This window comes from Anolis sagrei, chromosome 6, assembly GCF_037176765.1.
Source record: "Anolis sagrei isolate rAnoSag1 chromosome 6, rAnoSag1.mat, whole genome shotgun sequence".
In the NCBI taxonomy this organism is placed as follows: Eukaryota; Metazoa; Chordata; class Lepidosauria; order Squamata; family Dactyloidae; genus Anolis; species Anolis sagrei.
Window position 1 is genome coordinate 35,554,339 of NC_090026.1, and position 20,431 is coordinate 35,574,769.

Here is a 20,431-nt window from a genome sequence, read left to right on the forward strand (position 1 = left end):
TCTGTGGATATTTATACCAGTGGGGAGAGCGTATATATGTGTGTGAAAAGCAACAGAAATGCAAAATATGTGGGGATGGGGTGACAAATTCAGCTTCAACAATGGTCATTAAGAGTAGTATGGGGACAAAGATGGGAGACACGATGTACATAAAGCCAAGATGAGTGGGTAAAAATATTAATAATTGGGGACATTCGTGGTCTGGTGTATTATTATGGATACAGGACCAGAAAAGGGATGAATAAAATAGGGATGAGAGTTTGGGGTCACAGTTAGCACAGTGGGTTAAACCGTCAGCTACAGAAGATTTTGCTGATCAGAAGGTTAGCAGTTCAAGACGTAGGCTCATGACCATAAAAGATGTTATGAGTCGGGTGAGCTCCTGCCATCAGCCCTAGCTTCTACTTACCTAGCAATTCAAAAACAGCCATGTGAATAAATAGGTATCGCTTTGGCAGGGAGGTAAAAGGCGCCCATGAAGACATACCAGCAATTCAATCAGAAAGATGTACATAGACAACAGACTCCTCGGCATGGAAAAATGGAACAACAGCACCTTCGCATGGCCAAATCAAGCACAGCCTCCAGATGCCCAAGATGAAAAAAAGAGGGAAGCCTTGCCTCTGTTTATGCACTGTCTGTCTTTGCTGTCAATTGTATAACGGCATTGAATGTTTGTCATACATGCACTCTGTAACCCGCTCTGGGTCCCCTCAGGGTATAAATAAAGTATAATAATAATAATAATAATAATAATAATAGGTAATGCTAATTAGTATCATATATGTAGCATGTCAAAAACTACTGCCAAGGGACAGCAGTTTGTGTATAGGAAAACATTCGGGGGGCTGACATTGTTGACCCTCAGCACCAGCCACCTGAGGTAAGGCCAGCCCTGCATTTCTAGGAGTCAAGGTGAGTTGATCTAAAATAAAAAATATCAAAAAGTACATCTCAAAAACAAATCTGGTCCAGTATTTTAAGCATACAAATAGGAGGACCTATTGAACGTTGTTGTTCTTGGTTATGTTCCTTCTAGTATGGCAATCTTAAGGTGAACCAATCATAGACTTCTCAGGGGCTGAGAGTGTGAGACTCACCTAATGACACCCAGGGGATTTCCCTGTTTGAGCGGAGAATCAACTCTGTTTCTCCAGAGTTGTATTTATTTATTTATGTACTATATTTTTACCCTGCTCTATCTCAATGCTGAAGGGGATTCAGAGCAGCTTCCAAATTGGCAATAATTCAATGCCACATTAACATAAGACAAATAAAATACAATATACATTGAGCGTTAATTCATGAAAATCATAAAACACTAACATGTAAATCCACACATAAGCTGTTAAAAGATTAGATAGAGGTAAAGGTTTTCCCTTGACATTAAGTCTAGTCATATCCAACTCTGGGGGTTGGTGCTCATCTCCATTTCTAAGCCAAAAAGCTGGTGTTGTCCATAGACACCTCCTAGGTATGTGGCCACATGACTGCATGGAGTGCCGTTACCTTCCAGCAGAAGTGGGTACCTATTGATCTATTCATATTTGCATATTTTTGAACTGCTAGGTTGGCAGAAGCTGGGCCTAACAGCGGGAACTCACCCAGTTCCCTGAATTTGAACTGCCAGCCTTTTGGTCAGCAAGTTAAGCAGATCAGCGTTTTAACCTGCCGCACCACCAGGGGTCCCAGTTTGTAGATACATTATAATTATTTCACCTCTTTTATGGTCATGAGCCCATAACAGTGCACCAGGTCAAGATCATCTGCAGTTTACATGTGACTTAAGCCTCACTGAAATCAATGGGAGTTTAATTAGAAGTGGGATTGATCTTACAGTCACTCAAATAAGGCATTCTACGGGAGAAAAAATTGAAAAGGCTAGCTAGCAATGATGTCATCAAAACCACTGGATCTATTCAGAAAAACACACAAAAATGCAGAGCATCCAATGAAAGAGCTCTCAAGATAATACAAAGTGATGTTTTATTGTTAAAAATCCCTTCTTTAACAATAAAAAGTGCCCTTTAACAAGAAAACATTACCTTACAGCTTCTTGAGAGATGTCTCTTCATTCATGCATTCCATTCAAGGGAAAGAACACGCTGTAAAACAATGATTTGTCCTCCTGCATTTTGAAGACTGCTATGTCAGGGAAAAGGGCTCAGATAAGGGCTTCTGAATGGGGCAGAGTGTATGACACCAGAGAGCTTCTGCACAATTCTTCCACATTCTGAAATTGAACCTTGCTCTGCATCTTGTATTGTATGAATATGTAATATTCATATACAGATATGCAGGACAAATAGCAACTGGGGTAAGAATTTAATGGGAAAAAACACTAGTGCATCTGCATGACTGTATAAAGGATTTGCTCCCCTAGCACTGCAGCCTTCATATGATGGTAGTTATGCCAGATTTATTTATTTTTTTAAGAAACTGCAAGTCACTTCTGGCATGAGAAAATTGGTTGTCTGCAAGGACTTTGCCCAGGGGATGCCCGGATGTTTTTTGATGTTTTACCATCCTTGTGGGAGGCTTCTCACATGTCCCCTCATGAGGAGCTGGAGCTGACAGAGGGAGCTCATCCGCACTCTCCCCGGATTTGAACCTCCGACCTGTCGGTCTTCAGTCCTGTCGGCACAAGGGTTTAACCCATTGTGCCACCGGGGGGTCCTGTTATGCCAGATTAGGAATCGGGAAGCAAATGTCCAATAAGGTAACCTTTCCAAGCTCTAATTTGATCTCACCACACTCATTCCCCTGGCTTTTTAAAAAATATCAGGGAGCCTGATCACAGGTCTCCCAATCCCATGCTTGGGAAATATTTTCTACAACTCTAGGCAAGCAATAGGACTCCACACATAGCCATAAACACACAATCCCCCTACTAATAGACAAGAAACAAAAACAAAGCACGCCCATCCTGGCCACTTTGAGAAATGCTTTGTTAAATGGCAGCTTTATTACGCCAATAGGCATGCTCCTTCATGTTTGCAGGTGCCATATGGATCTGCTGATGGAAGATTTCTTTGGCATGCAGATGAGTCAGTGAAAAAGACAGAAGTGAATTGCACCCTACTGCTTGCAGGAGATGGTACTCTGCTTACATCATGGTACATTACCATAGGTACGAGCATTGATTTAAGTGTGGGGAGAATCCATGGTCTCGTCCACACTATTTATTTAATTAAATTTATTTAAAGCATTTATATTCTGCCCTTCTCACCCCGAAGGGGACTCAGGGCAGAGCACAACATATAAATGGCAAACATTCAATGCCGAAACATACTAGACCATACACATCCAAAAGCATTAAAATCACTTATCTTGGTGTTAAAATCCTCTAGTTAGAACTGTCTTAACAGCCATATCGAATTTGATTGGCATACTAAGAGTTCCTTTCACTGCCTCATTGCACAGTCCCAAAGGCTCGGTCCCACAGCCACATTTTTATCATTTTATCACAAGAGGGAGGGGGCTGACCTGATCTCATTACGAAGGGAGTTCCATAGCCGAGGGGCAATCACTGAGAAGGCCCTGTCTCTCGTCCCCCCCAAACGCGCCTGTGACAGTGGCGGGCCTCCCTAGAAGATCTTAATCTCTGCAGAGGTTCATAGGGGGAGATGATTTCGGACTACCAATCAATCAGATTAAAGAAAATGATCATTTGACATTCCTCACTTACAGATAGATTTTGAAGAAAGCTAGCTCTACTGTAGTAATAATGAAGAGGAGTGAAACTTGTCCTCTTGGTTTAAGGATATCTGGTTGTGCTTATAATTTTTTGCATTCTCCTCCTTGGCCATATTTTCACCCTCTGCGCCGAAATCCAACAAATTCTCCCAAAGCTATCCAGCACATCCCCTTCAGTACAGCTATTGGCATGGGAAATCAATTGCATTGCAGCAAGCCGGGGTGGTGATGACACCAGCAGATTTTTCTCCCCCCCCCTTTTTTCCGAACCAAAGGCAGTCAGGAGAGAGGCACAATTAATATCATTCTGTTTGTATGGGAGAATCAAAAGAAGATAAGGCTATGTGAGAGGATTTGAAATGACAGGCTTATTAGCACCAATAAAACCAAGGCAAACGGTGCGGAAAGGACAGTATGAAGAATGGCAAAGGCTGAAGAGTCGATTGTAGCTAGGAATAAAGCATATCCTCATGACTACGAAGCAAAAGACAAGGTGAAGATTGGTTTCCGAGCAAATTGATCCAGAGCTATAAGACCCCAAAATCTATTTGCAGCAGAAGAATAAAAAATTATCATACCAATAAAAACCATGCTTTTGAACAAATGCAAATTGCATTTCCTATGAACACACGCAGGGTCTGAAGGAAAAGAATTTTGCAGCGTGGGGTAATCACACTAAGGGTTACATTTATCCATGTCTTTACAACTATGCTGCATACTTTCACCCCGATTCCAGACCATAGTATTACATTTATTTTTTTTTGCCAATAGTCAGAATTTTGTGGTCACTGACTATACTCAGTGCTCATTGAACAGTTGTTGGGGGTCCTTCTTTATGTATTTTTTGTGCTTCAGCAAACATTGGGGATCCCAGAATCCCGCTATAGTAAAATTAAAGGGATATCTGAGGTAGGGGGGAACAAAGAATCCCACCGCTGCCACCAGTATAGTAGAATTAAGGCTGACCATAAGTTGAATATATCAATGACCGATGTTATTGGTAGTATTAGCCGCCACCACCTCAGCTTTATTGGTCTGAGGAACCAAAGGTGTGAATGTGTTGTAGGTAAAGGTGTGTTTGCCCTGGGTATCTTCTATTACTCCTTAACTGGCTGACTGGACTTTAAAAGTGCTTGACAGACTGAGGCTTACACCAGCTAAAAGTGAACTAGAAAAAGTTTATTGAGCTTTAAACAAACATCTACTCATAGAATGAGTGGTACAGAAGCGTAATCCAGTGGTAGAGACTTAGTTGAACTAAACAGTTAGTTCTACTGACCATAAAGCTTTTAAACCTGTGAGTTTCCTTAAACACACTGTTCTATTCTTAGAAACAGTATCTCTTAGAGAACAGACTCCTGTCTGTCTCACACACAGGGCAATAAGGTATCTTAAACTTCTCCTAAGTTTAATAAGACAAAACTCTCTTTTACTGGTCCTCTTAACACAGTAAAACCCTAGCCTTTGTCTTAACCTTATTCCCTAACCTTAAGGCTCACTTTCTAGCTTTCTTTCCTGTCAGAACCCTATTTTAGCTTCCTCTCTTAAAATCCTATCCTTCTGTGTCTGATGTCAAGACATTTCTCTCTCTCTCTGTCAAAAGCTGACAGCCTTTTTCCCTCTCTCAACCGACTCCTCCCCTAATTGCTCTACCCAATCAGGAGTCGGCTTGACTCCTCATCCTGCTGCTGCCTGTCTTTCCAGATGAAAGCTACTGATATTCAGGCTTTGGCCTGGTCACCTAAAAGGTAGATTTCACTACACCCGCTTACACCTTTATCTTATTTGTCTTCTTTTCCTGATGGCTTCTTATCGCATGTGAATGTGAGTGGTGCTATATAATCACCCACATTTGGACAAAAGGTTTGTCAACAATAAGACAAGGGTTGGGAGCATTGCTTCTTAGGAACACAGTACTTATAGTTCCACAGCATGACCGCTAGCTACACTGGTTGGTGTTTTCTGGGAACACAGCCAAAGATATCACTTTTCTAAGCTCTAAGCAGAGATGAACAAAAACATAGACCACATCCCACAGGTGTACACATACATATATGTGTGTGTGTGTGTGTGTGTGTATGATAACCCTAGTGCTGCACATGTTGCCACTGCTTGCACCAATACACTGAGTTTGAGAAGCATGCCTCTTCTTTCAGAATAGGTTACTAAAGATAAGAGTATTCTGGCAAAGCAAGCACATGAAACCCATGCACCATGTTTTCTAGGAGACTTGTTGGGTTTAAGTAGCAATGATAACAGTGACAATGCACAAGGGAACTCTTGGAGACTTATGGCAGAACAATGCATCCTCCAACTCAGAGGTTTACTCACCTGATCTACTGAACAGAAGCTGCAGTGTTGTTATTTCCACTATTAAGCTTTTGGAAACTCAAAAGAAAGTAGTGAGCATGTTGATGACAACCCCAGAATATGGAACTATAATTTTGTCAGTGGGTTATTGTAGATTCTTTGGGCTGTATGGCCATGTTCTAGAAGTATTCTCTCCTGACGTTTCACCTGCATCTAAGGAGCCCCCGGTGGTGCAGTGGGTTAAACCCCTGTGCTGGCAGGACTGAAGACCGATAGGTTGCAGGTTCAAATCCGGGGAGAGTGCAGTTGAGTTCCCTCTATCAGCTCCACCTCCTCATGTGGGGACACAAGAGAAGCCTTCCACAAGGATGGTAAAAACATCAAAACATCTGGGCATCTTCTGGGCAATGTCCTTGCAGATGGCCAATACTCTCACACCAGAAGCGACTTGCAGTTTCTCAGGTTGCTTCTGACATGACAAAAAACAAAAACAAAACCCATGCATCTATGGCAGGCATCCTCAATGGTTGTGAGGTCAAATAATTTTGTCATATGGTAGTTCTAAGGCATTTGCCAATTTCACCTGCTACAAACCACTTTTATTACGCATATAAGTAGTGACCAGAAAATTGCATGCAGAAGCACCGTAGGGTTTAGATGCATCTCCTGCACATATCCACCTGCTTTGCAGTCATGGCTCTTGAGTTAAAAAATCAGACATACAAACCTGGATGGAACTGTCTCTGAAATTAACCCCCACTCTTTACTCTGGAGAGAAGATTGATAGTCTCCTAATATTTCAGAAATGTGTTTTCTTCCTTGCAGAAACTCTTCAGATTACTTTAATAATTCACACCCCTAGGGTCTCCTGGCTATCATGCATCCTGGCAGTTTTGAATGCCTGTCTTGTTCATCACCGTACCATAAGCTTCTCAGGTATCCTTGATCCTTGAAGGAGAGGGATCTGCATCTCAGTAAACCATATTCCAGTTCAGTAGGAACCAGATGTAATAGCAGGTGCGGGTCCTTGATAAGACAGAGCTGCCGTACAGCCACACCGCTCCCCTGCTCCATTCTCCCTGACTCCCCTTCAGCAACACAGCCATGGGAACAACAGTGACCAGTAAGTAAAAAGCCGATCAAATTTCAGGAACAACCATGACAACAAAGACCTGTCAAAAATGGCAGAGCTCTTAAAATTTTAAGGGAAATTGCATACTAATTATTTTCCAGCTTGCTTTTAAGGGTGCAGGCAGGATAATGAATGCACATCAGCTACCCATTAAAATAGAATGCACCTCGTTTGGACTGAACATATATAGACAGATATTTATTATTATTTATTTCCTATATTTATACCCTGCCCTTCTCCCCCCAAAGGGGGGGGGGGTCACTCAGATAGGCAGAGGGACAGATTGAAAATGCTTTTCTTAACCACTTCACATGCATTATTTCTGGTAGGATACTGTGACTTCCTCATGCTTACAAAGTCTGTTCACAACTGACATCAGATCTGAACCAGGATTGTATGATCACGTTTGCTATGCCTGGTAGCCACTATATGATACCACATTCAATGCCTGCATTAATTTGATGAGAGCTCGAGTTGTACCTGTGTATCTCAGTATCTCACCATCCCTACCTGTCCATCTGTCTTTTGTTGTTGTTGTGTGTTAGGGCCCTTCCACACAACCATAGTAAAGGTAAAGCTAAAAGTTTCCCCTGACATTAAGTCTGGTTGTGTCTGACTCTGAGGGGTGGAGCTCAACTGCTCATCTCAATTTCTAAGCTGAAGAGCCAGCATTGTCCCTAGACACCACCAAGGTCATGTGGCCAGCCTGACTGCATGGAGTGCCATTACCTTCGCACAGAAGTGGTATCTATTGATCTACTCACATTTGCATGTTTTAAAACTGCTAGGTTGGCAGAAGATGAGCCTAACAGCGGGAGCTCACCCAGCTCCCTGGATTTGAATTACCAACCTTTCGGTCAGCAAGCTCAGCAGCTCAGCAGTTTAAGCCGCTGCATCACCAAGGCAGAATAACCCACAATATCTGCTTTGAACTGGGTTATCTGAGCCCACACTGCCATATATCCCAGTTCAAAGTAGATAATGTGGGATTTTATAAAACTGTGTGGAAGGGGCCACAGTTGTTTCAGCTCTAAGGTGAGCCTATTTCAAGCTTTTATTGGCAAGATTTACTCAGAGAGAATGTGGTTTGTGCAAAGGCAGCTGGTGGGTTTCCATGTCTGAGTGGGAATCTGTACCCTGATTTCTAGAGACATAGCCCAACTCTCAATTATCCATTTTTTTACTATCAGCATAATCCCAACAATCACAAAATGGCTGAAACATAGCATTCTAATGAAACTATGGTCTGCCTTTTTTCTAAAAATCATAACGCAACTCATTTATATGATTGGAACAGGCCAGGGATTGAGCAAACAGACCATTTTACTGCCAGGCTTACTTTTCAGTCCTAAACTCACTGCATAAAACATTATCCCAGAAAATATCATCATTGTGTAATCAGCACAATGCAAATTGCCTTCTTTGTGAGCAAACAATTGACACTCACAGTGAAAGCTTCCTTATTGCAACCACTTGTCACCCAGATGAAGTCAGCTTGAATTCCAGAAGGACTGCTCACACGCTTTCCGTCTTTGCCTCTAGCCAGTCCCCTATTCAACACCACAGATCATTTGCTGAAACTCTCCCAGGACCCAGAATCGGTTTTGCTGATGGAACATGATTTTTCTATCTGTTTTTTAAACCCCTTAAGGGAAATTCACAAAAGGTCAACCTGTTCATTTGGAGCATGCTCTGCAGCTGTTCCAGTCAGGGACAGCTCCGAGTTCCAGGTAGAAGTGCTCTCTGGTGGCTCTCTTGTCTATGTCAGTACTGGGTTGCTAGGTCTCACCATCACTTTATCTCCTACCATTCACCTGCATTGGAGGTACAGTGTGGAAACAAAAGGTAGCCAGTATTGCTTGCTAGGACAAGAAAAATAGAAAGGAACAGTGAGCATCAGTAGGCATCCTTGTCAAGTTGTTGTTCTAGCACAGATGGTGGGGGAAAGCTCAAAGAAAACAGCCCAAATTTATGTGTTGTTAACTGGAATCAAGTTGACTTTGACTTATGACAACACCATGAATAAAAAACATCCAAGCCACCCTATCCTCAACAGCCCTGCTCGGGTTTTGCAGATTTAAGGCTGTTGCACACCTGATTCGGTCTGTCTATGTGGAATGAGGTCTTGCTCTTTTACCTTACCATTCATGATGGTCTTCTGTAGTGAATCACATCTTCTCATGACATAGCCAAAGTAGAACAGTCTCAGTTTAGTCATCCTGGCTTCTAGGGAGAGGTTAGGCTTGCTTTGCTCTATGATACATTTATTGGTTTTTATTGGTACAAGTTATCTGTAAAACCCTTTTCCAGAACCACATTTCAAATGGGTAGATTTTCATCCTATCAGCTTGTTTACTATTTATTTTATTTATTTACAGTATTTATATCCCACCCTTCTCACCCCACAGGGGACTCACCCCACAGGGGCAGATTACAATGTAAATATACATGGCAAACATTCAATGCCATAGACACACAGCATATATAGACAAACACAGAGGCTATTTAACATTCCAGCTTCTTCATGAGGTATTCTGGCCACCAGGGGAGCGGTCACTTCACCGTCCATTTGTGACACTGATGAAGAACATCCTCATTCTTTGCATGCTTGCTGGAGATTTTTATGGTGTCGTAAAATTAGCCTCCCCGCATAAGCGGTACCTAAATTTCCTACTTGATAGATGTAACTGTCTTTTGGGCTGAAAAGGTCGACAGCAAGCTACACAAATTGGTCAGAAGCTCACTCCGATCTGGGCTGGCTTCGAACTCATGGCCTTTTGGTCAGTAGTGATCTTAATGCAGCTGACTCCCAGCTGTGCTTTTTACTATCCAGCTTTCACATTTTTCTAAACCCCACCCAAATGACTCAGGAGCTACTACTATGCTTTTCCTACATGGCAGGGGGTTGGACTAGGTAGCCCATGTGGTCTCTTCCAACTCTATTATTCTATCATTCTACTGGCTATTTTACTATGTCCATGGCCAGAAGTGGGCTTCCCTTCAAAAATTATTTCAACCTACGACATATATAGATCTGAAACTGTTGAAGAAGCAAAGAAGCCCCCACAAAAACAGCAAAATGGTTTGTAAAAGTCTTCAGAGCCCAAGGAGGTGCTATTGGCCATTGAGAGGACTTTGGCAGCCACCTGAAGGGGGCAAAATGGGAACTGCAATCTTCTAGGGTCCAATGGGGTAGATAAGTTCAAGCAGTTAATTTGCGTTCTTTTTTGCCTTAATCTGGATCTGAACATAAAGATCTGTTTATGCCACCAAGACAAAAGTCACCCACTGCTGGACATCAATAGCGAATTAGGTTTCACACAAGTGCCTTGATGAAGACTGATTTTTTTTTCTTGTGGAGCTACAAAGGGAATCATAAGGCAAATTGTCCCAGCAACTTCATGGATCAATAGTTTACAAGCTTTGCTTTTATATATTCTATGGTGGGGAACCCCAACCAGAGAGCCAAGAGGGCAAGAAAACTGTAGAGGAACTGCTGTGGCAATGGGCACTAAGATCATATTCCCCAACTCCTCCTAGGAAGGTAAGGTTAGCCCTGCAGGATCAAACAGATGGCCTAGTCCCCAAGGTGTCTCTGGAAAGCATGATATGAAGGTAATAGCACTCCCTGCATTTTAGTGGAGGCAGATGGCTTCATTGTCAGTAGGACAGTGAAACCTCTCTGGACTGTAGTCCCCCAGTTAAGTACCATGGACAACTCCTTTAAAATTCACTATCCCATAGGCATGGAAACTACCAGATGTCAATTCCATATCATTTCCTCAACAACTGGTACACAGAATGAGATGCCTTTGAGGCTAACATAAAGTAATCAAAAGTAGTAGATATGGCTAGTATGATCCTCCATGAATGTGACTAGACCTTTTTCAAGTTGGCGGTCATCACCACATTTTTGACAGCACATTTTGTGATAGCAAATCCCCCTCACAAATACACTTTTTTTATTCCAATCTCATCCAGGGTTTTATCATTTTATCTTGTGCATTTGGCCCACTCTTTGTGTTCGAGTTTTATTATGTTATTTTGCACTGTTTATTTTATCTTGTTACTTTATGCATTTTGTTATGATGAAATTTTTCTGTTGCTTTGAATTATATTTTGCTGCATTGTATTTTTGGGCTTAGTCTCATGTTAGCTGCCCTGAGTCCCCTTCGGTGAGATGGTGGCGGGGTATAAATTATTATTATTATTATTATTATTATTATTATTATTATAAATACAACAAGATGAGTCCACAGCAGACACTCTGCTGGCTGTTGAATTGGATCACATGTCACACAGTCCTAGACACTTCCCAAGTGTCTAGGACTGTGTGATGTATTGGCGAATAATGCATGCAGATCCCAGTAAAGTGGCCTTCTGCAGCTGGCAGATGGTAATTTTGTCAGCACCGATTGTGTTTAAGTGCAGGCCAAGGTCTTTAGGCACTGCACCCAGTGTGCCGATCACCAGTGGGACCACCTTTACTGGCTTGTGCCAGAGTCTTTGCAGTTCGATCTTTAAATCCTCATAATGTGACAGCTTTTCCAGTTGTTTCTCTGCAATCCTGCTGTCACCTGGGATTGCGACATCGACGATCCATACTTTGTTTTTTTAACACGATTGTGAGGTCAGGAGTATTATGCTCCAAAACCCTGTCTGTCTGAACCTGGAAGTCCGAGAGGAGTTTGGCGTGTTCATTTTCTGTAACTTTTTCCGGCTTGTGATCCCACCAGTTCTTTGTCACAGGCAGATGGTATCTGTGGCAATGAATCATCTGAGCAATGGTGTTATGCCTTTGCTTATAGTCTGTCTGCGTGATCTTCTTGCAGCAGCTGAGGATATGATCTATTGTTTCATCTGCTTCCTTGCAGAGTCTACATTTGGGATCTGTTGTCGACTTTTCAATTCTGGCTCTGATGGCATTGGTTCTAATGGCTTGTTCTTGGGCTGCCAGAATCAGGCCCTCCATCTCCTTTTTCAAAGTTCTATTTGTGAGCCACATCCATGTTTTTTCTTTGTCAATTTGGCTCTTGATTTTTCCCAGGATCTGTCCATGGAGAGCCTTCTTTTGCCAGTTTTCTCTGCATTGTGTTTTTACAGTATTCACTCTTTGTCTTTTGCACTTTAAGGAGTTTACTACTATTGACTTCCATTATTATTATTATTATTATTATTATTATTATTATCTTTGTCATTTATATCTGCATTCTGTGAAGAAGTCTTTCTCTTTACCTGTTTTGAATTTCCTACTAATTTCTTTGGGTTCCAATGCTTTCTAGAATTATGAGAAAAGGAGAAAAGCATCTCCCTTTCAACTCCTTCCATACTATTTATAATTTTATACTCTTTTATCACATCAATTGTCCCCCAACTACTTGGGATTTTACAAAGCTAAGTAGCCCCAGTTGTAACTTCTGCACTTTTTCCAGCTCTGTAATACTCTTCTTGGAATGAAGGAACCGGATCTGTGTACATTATTGCATATATGTAGTATTTAAGTGTGGTCACATGATTTGTATAAAGGTTTTGATAGATGATATCAATAATACATCCAGTCTCTGAGCCTTATGGATGTTTTGGAATACAACTCCCAAAACCACTTATCATTAGTCAGAGTGGCAGATGTTTTTAGGAGTTGAAATCCAAAATATATAGAGGATGAAATGTTCCCAGTGTTGCTCTGCTCTGTTATGCGATGTTCTCCGCCATAACATGCTCTGCTGATTTAAAACCCAAATGTTTGCTATTTTGGTTAATGGGATGACATCATAATGCTACACAGCCAATCGGATCTGGTTAAGGGCTGCTAATATCATTGAAGGTGAGGGGAAAAAAACCATACAGAATGGAAGCCCTGTGACTTGAATGAGTCACAAGGGCAATATCAGTTAACCTGGAATCATACAGTGAATAGGATGATATCATGATTCTACAAAGCCATCACTAAAAAAAAAACAAAAAAAAAACCAGATTACAAAAAAAGCCCCTTCTCCATTTGCCTGTGCTTTCTAAATGCAAATAATACTTTACAAAGGTCTTTTCAGAATTGTTAAAAGAGTATACTGTATATGCAATCCTTTGTAAACAAGAGGATTATATAAATGACATACTACTTGCATGAAAAAGGGAACAACTAGAATCCAACTGCAGGAAAATGCAAAATGTTATCCAATTTTTTCCAAGGCAGGAATTAACGTCACCTCAAAAATGCCTGAATATATCGTTCTGAAAAAACAAACTCCAATCAAGTAGGATGAGGCACGGAGGAAAACTGGATGTTATAAAGCAGGTATCATGCCAGCACTGAGCCAGCTTGTATTTATGGGGTGCCACGAGAGAACAAGACAAATGCCAGCCTGAAGCCAACAAAACAGATGCCTTTTTTTTGCAGGCATTGTGATCTGTTTCAGTGTGGAGTGGGGAAGCAAAGGAGGTTTCACTGGAAGACTAAACGTCTTCGGGCTACATTTTTGTACATATTAACCTTAATCAAAAGGTGTGGGGGGCGGAAGAGGGCTGCCAAAGACCCCATAGCTGCATCTCTTCTTATTGAATAATCCCTTGCTATGTCCATCTCTTCAACAAACCATTTGGCAACTCGTTCCTGTCCAGTAGCCATCTGTCTCTCTCTTAATTTCATGCTCCACTATTGATTAATCAGTTCCCAGATTCTCTTTCCATCCCTTCCTCATTAAAAATGGACTGTGAATGCTTAGCTAAATGAGACGCTTTCCTGTTTTATGCAGCATCCTCATACATGGACAAGACTTTTTATTAGTTGTGTTGGGGAAAGAGGCTGTGCATTATGTACATTCATTTGTCATCCCCTCTCATCCCATCAAGAGCAGTCCAAAACATGTTCTTGCCTATATTCAACCTACAAGAACTGACCAGTCAAACTTTACTTAAATGGCAGTCGGACAATGAAATATGTTTTAATATATATATTTTATAAAAAAATACATTTTAATATCTGTATTGTATTTTTACAATGTTTATGTGTTTTAATTATACTGTAACCCATCTCGAGCCAGAAGGAAAGGTGGGTAAGAAATAATAATAATAATAATAATAATAATAGTAAAAACATGGACAAAATCACGCTCTGTCAACTACAAAAGGCCACCTTACTTGGATCTGCACATATCATTCGAAAATACATCACACAGTCCTAGACACTTGGGAAGCGTTAGACTTCTGATTTTGTGATACGAAAACCAGCATATAGATCTCGTTTGCTGTGACATACTGTGTTTTTGTGTCAGTAAAATAATAATAATAATAATAATAATAATAATAATAATAATAATAATAGAATGGCGTAAGCTCCCATGTGGGTACATGAGAGAAGCCACCCACAGGATGGTAAAATATCTGTGCATCCCCTGGGCAATGTCCTAGCAGATGGCCAATTCTCTCACACCAGAAACGACTTGCAGTTTCAATATATTATGGTCTCCACCACAACTGAGGCACAGGTTTAGAGCAAGGATAAGGAAAATGAAATCCAAGGGTGACATACAGATTCCCAGGCTATTTGGGGAGGGGGGGAGCAGGGAAATCACTGAAAAAGGTTTGCTTCTAGCATGTTTTATTTTAAAATGAAAAAAGGCCTCTCCCGAGCAAAAAATGGCCGGGGGGGGGGGGGGGAATGGCCGGGGGGGGGGGGGGAATGGCCGGGGGGGGGGGGGGACAAAAAATAGAGCAAAATCAGCCCTATGCCAAAAAATAATTATGGCAACTATATTGAGCAGTAGGGTGGCTCTCCAAGGTTCTATGGTGGGGCAGTGCAGCCTCCCAGCTACAGCCATTTGTCCACACAATGGGAGGCTACAGGTTGTATGATACACATCTTGGGTGTTGGAAAACATCTGGGGGACTGACATTGTTGCCCCTCAGCACCAGCCACCAGAGGTAAGACCAGCCCTGCATTTCTAGGAACTAAGGTTAGTTAATAAAAAATAATAAAAAAATCAAAAGGTACATCTCAAAAACAAAGCTGGACCAGTATTTTAAGCATACAAGTAGGGGGACCTAATGAATGTTGTCATTCTTGGTTATGTTCCTTCAAGTTGTTTCTGACGTATGGCAACCTTAAGGTGAACCAGTGTGTGATTTGCCTAATGGCACCCAGTGGATTTCCCTGTCCAAGCAGAGAATCAACTCTGTTTCTCCGGAGTTGTATTTATTTATTGTATTGTACTGTATTTTTACCCTGCTCTATCTCAATTCTGAAGGGGACTCAGAGCAGCTTCCAAATTGGCAATAATTCAATGTCACATTAACATAAAGCAAACAAAATACAATATACACTGTAGTTTAATGAATTCATGAAAATCATAAAACACTAAAATATAAATACATAAATAAGCTGTTACAAGGTAAAGGTAAAGGATTTCCCTTGACATTAAGTCTAGTCATGTCCGACTCTGGGGTTTGGTGCTCATCCCATTTCTAAGCCGAAGAGCTGACGTTGTCCATAGACACCTCCAGGGTAATGTGACTGCCTGGAACGCCGTTTAAAGATTAAAAGATCACACAGAGACTAAAAATCATAATCCAGAAGCCGTTCCAATCACACTGCCATTCACTTTGTAGCTGTATATAGCCCTGCGCTATTCTCCAAGTGCTTGGTTCCATTGTTTTCTAAAGCACTGGTTCTCAACCCAGATGTTTTGTCCTTCAACTTGCAGAAATCCTAACAGCTGCTAAACTGGCTGAGATTTCTGGGAGTTGTAGATACCTGGGGATCCACAGGTTGAGAACCACTGTTCTAAAGGATAGGAGGGAGGGGGCCAATCTATTTTGACTGGGAAGGGGGTTCCACAGCTGAGGGGCCACCACTGAGAAGGCCCTGCCCCTCACTCCCACTAACTGCACCTGTGAAGAAAGCAGTGCAGTGCTCAAACCACTACAACAGACTGGTTTTGTAGAATACACTTCCTTTTAAGAAAAGAAAAGGAAACTAGTATGCCAAGAAGACAAGTTCTAGTCTACTCATGCCCCTCATATACTATATTTGTCCCTGCAGGGAGTCATTCATTCATTCATCATTGAGGGACATTTAAGATGACATTATCTATGCATGGTACAAAAATAGTAGATACTTCTGAGCGAGTATAGTGGCCTTTGTTTGGCAGGAGATTTTGTTGTTAAATTTCTTTGAGGTCTTCTTTAAATACTACCTGCAAATGGAAACCTTCCACATTGATGAGAAGCATCAATGTGTCTAACACCTTAATTAGTTCAGATAATGCAGTATGCCTTTTCAAACCATTTTCTTATTGGCTCATTTTACCATCATAGGCATTCCTAAAGATACTGGAGAAAACTAAGATTGGCTGTTCCCCAATGTCCATGGTTTTATTGTTGAAGGCTTTCATGGCTAGAATTACTGGGTTGTTGTGAGTTTTCCAGGCTGTATGTCCATGTTCAAGAAGCATTCTCTCCTGACGTTTTGCCTGCATCTATGGCAGGCATCCTCAGAGGTTGTGAGATCTGCTGGAAACTAGGAAAATGGGTAGGTGTGAAACATTCACACTTACCTCAAACAGACAAGAATTTTTTCTCCCACACGGGACATTCTACAGATATATAAACCCCATTTTTCTAGACCTCACAACCTCTGAGGATGCCTGCCATAGATGCAGGCGATACATCAGGAGAGAATGCTTCTGGAACATGGCCATACAGCCTGGAAAACTCACAACAACCCATAACATAATTTATTTTTTAGTTTTCTAGTTGAAAACTATGCAATGCAATGCAGGATTCAAAAATGGAAAGTACTAGATGCTTTCTATAGTAGCATAGTTGATTCTACCACATTGAAATTTGACTGTCTCTTCCACACAGCCATATAACCCAGAACATCAAGGCAGAAAATCCCACATTATCTGCTTTGAACTGGGTTATCTGAGTCCACACTGCCATATATTCCAGTTCAAAGCAGAAAATGTGGGGTTTTATTCAGCTGTGTGGAAGGGGCCCCAGTCGGCTACGTATAGCAGACCATATGTCACATTAGCCCTCTTGTACGGCTAACAAATCCCGAAGACAGGTTTACTACCTCTATGAGAACTAGGAGTAAATCACGCTGCTGATTCTGTTTCACTGAGTTACTCCTCTAGACAGCCAGAAGTGTAGCGACACACTGCCCAATTGTCGGATAAATTAATGATAGTGTGGGGAGAGCAATGAGAAATTCTTTGTAGGGAGAGCACAAAACAGGTGTCACTGTGCAAACCTGGGAATCGGAGATATTACAGGAGGGCGGGTGAGGCAAAGATTACATCACTGCCAAAGGGTTGTACAAGGGGAGAGGAAGAAGGGAGAATTATCGAGGATTCTGTGTATGGAGTCAGATGCAGAAATCTTTCCCACATCCACCTGGTCAAAATGTTACATTGGGAAGAGCTTACAAGGAATGAACAGATGGTCTTAGGTGTCTTTTTTTAAAGGATCCCATAGATTGGTTTAGGAAAAAGGACAGCCAGGGAGGCCTTTAAATTGATGAAGGGCTCTCATAATCCCGTTCCCTTCTCAATGCTACAACTCACCACTACGACATATGGAATGTAATAAAGATGATGCTGGAGCATCGGAAGGAACATCGTTTTGGATTTACAAGAGATGGAGATGCCCGATTTACAAATGAGAAGGTCCACATAGTTGTAAGCCTGGTACCTTCTCATTAAAACATTTAGTACCATTTCTCTCTCTCTCTTTTTGAGAGTGAAATGTGGTGGGGAAAAAAGTCCCAAGCCCCTTCCACACAACTGAATAAAATCCCACATTATCTGCTTTGAACTGGAATATATAGTAGTGTGGACTCAGATAACCCAGTTCAAAGGAGAAATCGTGGGTTTTTCTCCCTTGATAAATGGTAAAGGTAAAGAGTTTCCCCTGACATTAAATCTAGACATGTCTGACTCTGAGGGGTGGTGCTCATCTCCATTTCTAAGCCGAAGAGCCGGCATTGTCCGTAGACACCTCCAAGGTCATGTGGCCTGCATGACTGAATTGAGTGCTGTTATCTTCCCGCTGGAGCGGTACCTATTGCTCTACTCACATTTGCATGTTTTCGAACTGTTCAGTTGGCAGAAGCTGAGGCTAATAGCCGGAGCTCACCCCACTCCCCGGATTCAAACAACCGACATTTTGGTCAGCAAGTCTAGCAGCTCAGCAGTTTAACCTGCTGCTCCACCAGGGGCTCCTTGATATCTGCCTTGATATCCTAGGTTATATGATTGTGTTGAAGAACCCCTAGTCTTCAGGACAAGACTCTTTGCCACAGCTTTTATTTATTTATGATAAGGTAAAGGTAAAGGTTGTCCCCTGACATTAAGTCCAGTCATGTCTGACTCTGGGGTGTGGTGCTCATCTCCATTTCTAAGCTGAAGAGCCGGCGTTGTCTGTAGACATCTCCAAGGTCATGTGGCCGGCATGACTGCATGGAGCGCCGTTACCTTCCCGCCGGAGCGGTACCTATTGATCTACTCACATTTGCATGTTTTTGAACTGCTAGGTTGGCAGAAGCTAGGGCTGACAGCGGAAGCTCACGCCGCTCCCCGGAATCGAACCTGCGACCTTTCAATCAACAAGCTCAGCAGCTCAGTGCTTTAACCCACTGCACCACCGGGGGCTCCTCATTATTTATGATACACTTATTTATGATACACTACTTAAAAATAATTAAGAGTGTAGTATAGTATTCAGAGTGTCTTACTACAAATGGAAAAGCTGTTGATTCCAGTTCCTCCTCAGCCATTAAAATCACCAGGTGACCTTGGATTGGTTACTAAAATCCCTTCAGTGTTGGCCTCCCTTGCAGGGTTGTTGTAAGGACAAAATAATATAATATCTTTACAGTATCATGAGCTCCTGGGAGGTTGAGTGTCCTCACAAACCTATCTAAATCCTGGGTGGCTGTAGGTTTCTCGGGCTATCTGGCCATGTTCTAGAAGCATTCTCTCCTGATGTTTCACCTGCATCTATGGCAGGCATCCTCAGAGGTTGCGGGGCCTCACAACCTCTGAGGATACCTGCCATAGTTGCCTCACAACCTCTGAGGATGCCTGCCATAGTTGTCTCACAACCTCTGAGATGCCTGCCATAGATGCAGACAAAACGTCAGAAGAGAATGCTTCTAGAGCATGGTCATATAGCCCAAAAAATCAACAACAACCCAGTCGTTCCGGCATGAAAACCTTCAACAATACTATCAAATCCTGCCTTTTCCTGCATGTCCTTAAGAAGAGACGACTACTACACACAAACACACCCACTTCACTTACACTTACTCCACAACATTGTCCATTTGGAGCCAAATTCTAGAGTTTTGCCCCTGCTCTACCTCATTGACATGACACAAACATGGACTGACACGTTCTATCTCCATTCCTTCTTTCCCCACAATACAAAATATATAAATATATTGAGAAATCCAACAATCCCATGCTCTTCTCTACACTTCTGGAGAGAAAAAAGGCATCCATACAAACGGATCTATAGGGTAAGCAGCTGTTCCTTATGCCCCCTCAATCTGCAACACCATAGGACCGATTGTGGTATATTTTTCCATTTGGATCTGGCTTTCCCAGACTTTGGATGATGATGTGTTGAAGGGGGAGAGACTATCGACCAGTTCTGCTGTTGCACAGTTTGGTGCAGTGATCGTATTACAGGGATGGCAGAGGCTTGGAAAGGAAAGAGACAAAAAGGGGGATTTTTTGTTTCCCTCCTTAACTCACCTTCAGCATACGTAGATTGTAGGGATGCATATACTTTGATGCCTTCAGGAATATGAGCATCAAGGAAGGCTGCATATTCCTGCATATGCTGGTGCATCCCCCTCCCCTCCCTGCTCCTGTCCTTTGCTTCCACCTCCTCCCACACCTGTCTCCTTACCTGCCACAGGTTAGTCCCAGCCTGGCCAATGCACAGAGCCTTCAGCCTCCTCCATCCCCAAGCCTCCAGCCCGACCGACACAATGGGAGGCTGCAGTGTCTATAAATTCATCCGTCAGCAGCTCTGGGTTGCCTTTTCCTCCGCACTCCTTCCTCTCTTGGCTGCTGATGCTGAGGCTGGTGCTGCTTCTCCGGTTTGCAGAGGTGATGGGGAAAGAGGAGGCGATGCTGCGTGGGTTTGAAGGGGGCAGAAAGAGGCTCCAGGCAAATCCCTTCCCCAACTTCCTCCTCTGTTACATCCCTGCCTTCGCAGCCCCCCAGGTCTGACCTTAGCAATGCGAGCCAGCTTCCTCTGGGCTCCCTTATAAAGACGGCACCGTCG

The 20,431-nt window shown here is 42.3% G+C and overlaps 1 protein-coding gene across 18 annotated transcripts in view; it reads right to left on the reverse strand.

The window, feature by feature from the left end:
- Positions 1–20,431, reverse strand: part of SRCIN1 (SRC kinase signaling inhibitor 1) — a 443,687-nt gene that overhangs the window by 181,776 nt on the left and 241,480 nt on the right. Inside the window, exon 1 of one of the 18 annotated variants that reach the window (XM_067470021.1) lies at positions 20,051–20,142. The exons of 15 other annotated variants lie outside the window; for them this stretch is intronic. The gene's annotated coding sequence lies outside the window, so the exon portion shown is untranslated. Of the gene's footprint in view, positions 1–20,050; positions 20,143–20,431 lie in introns of those variants that run through there. 2 more of the 18 variants (XM_067470020.1, XM_067470019.1) reach the window with 2 other exon arrangements.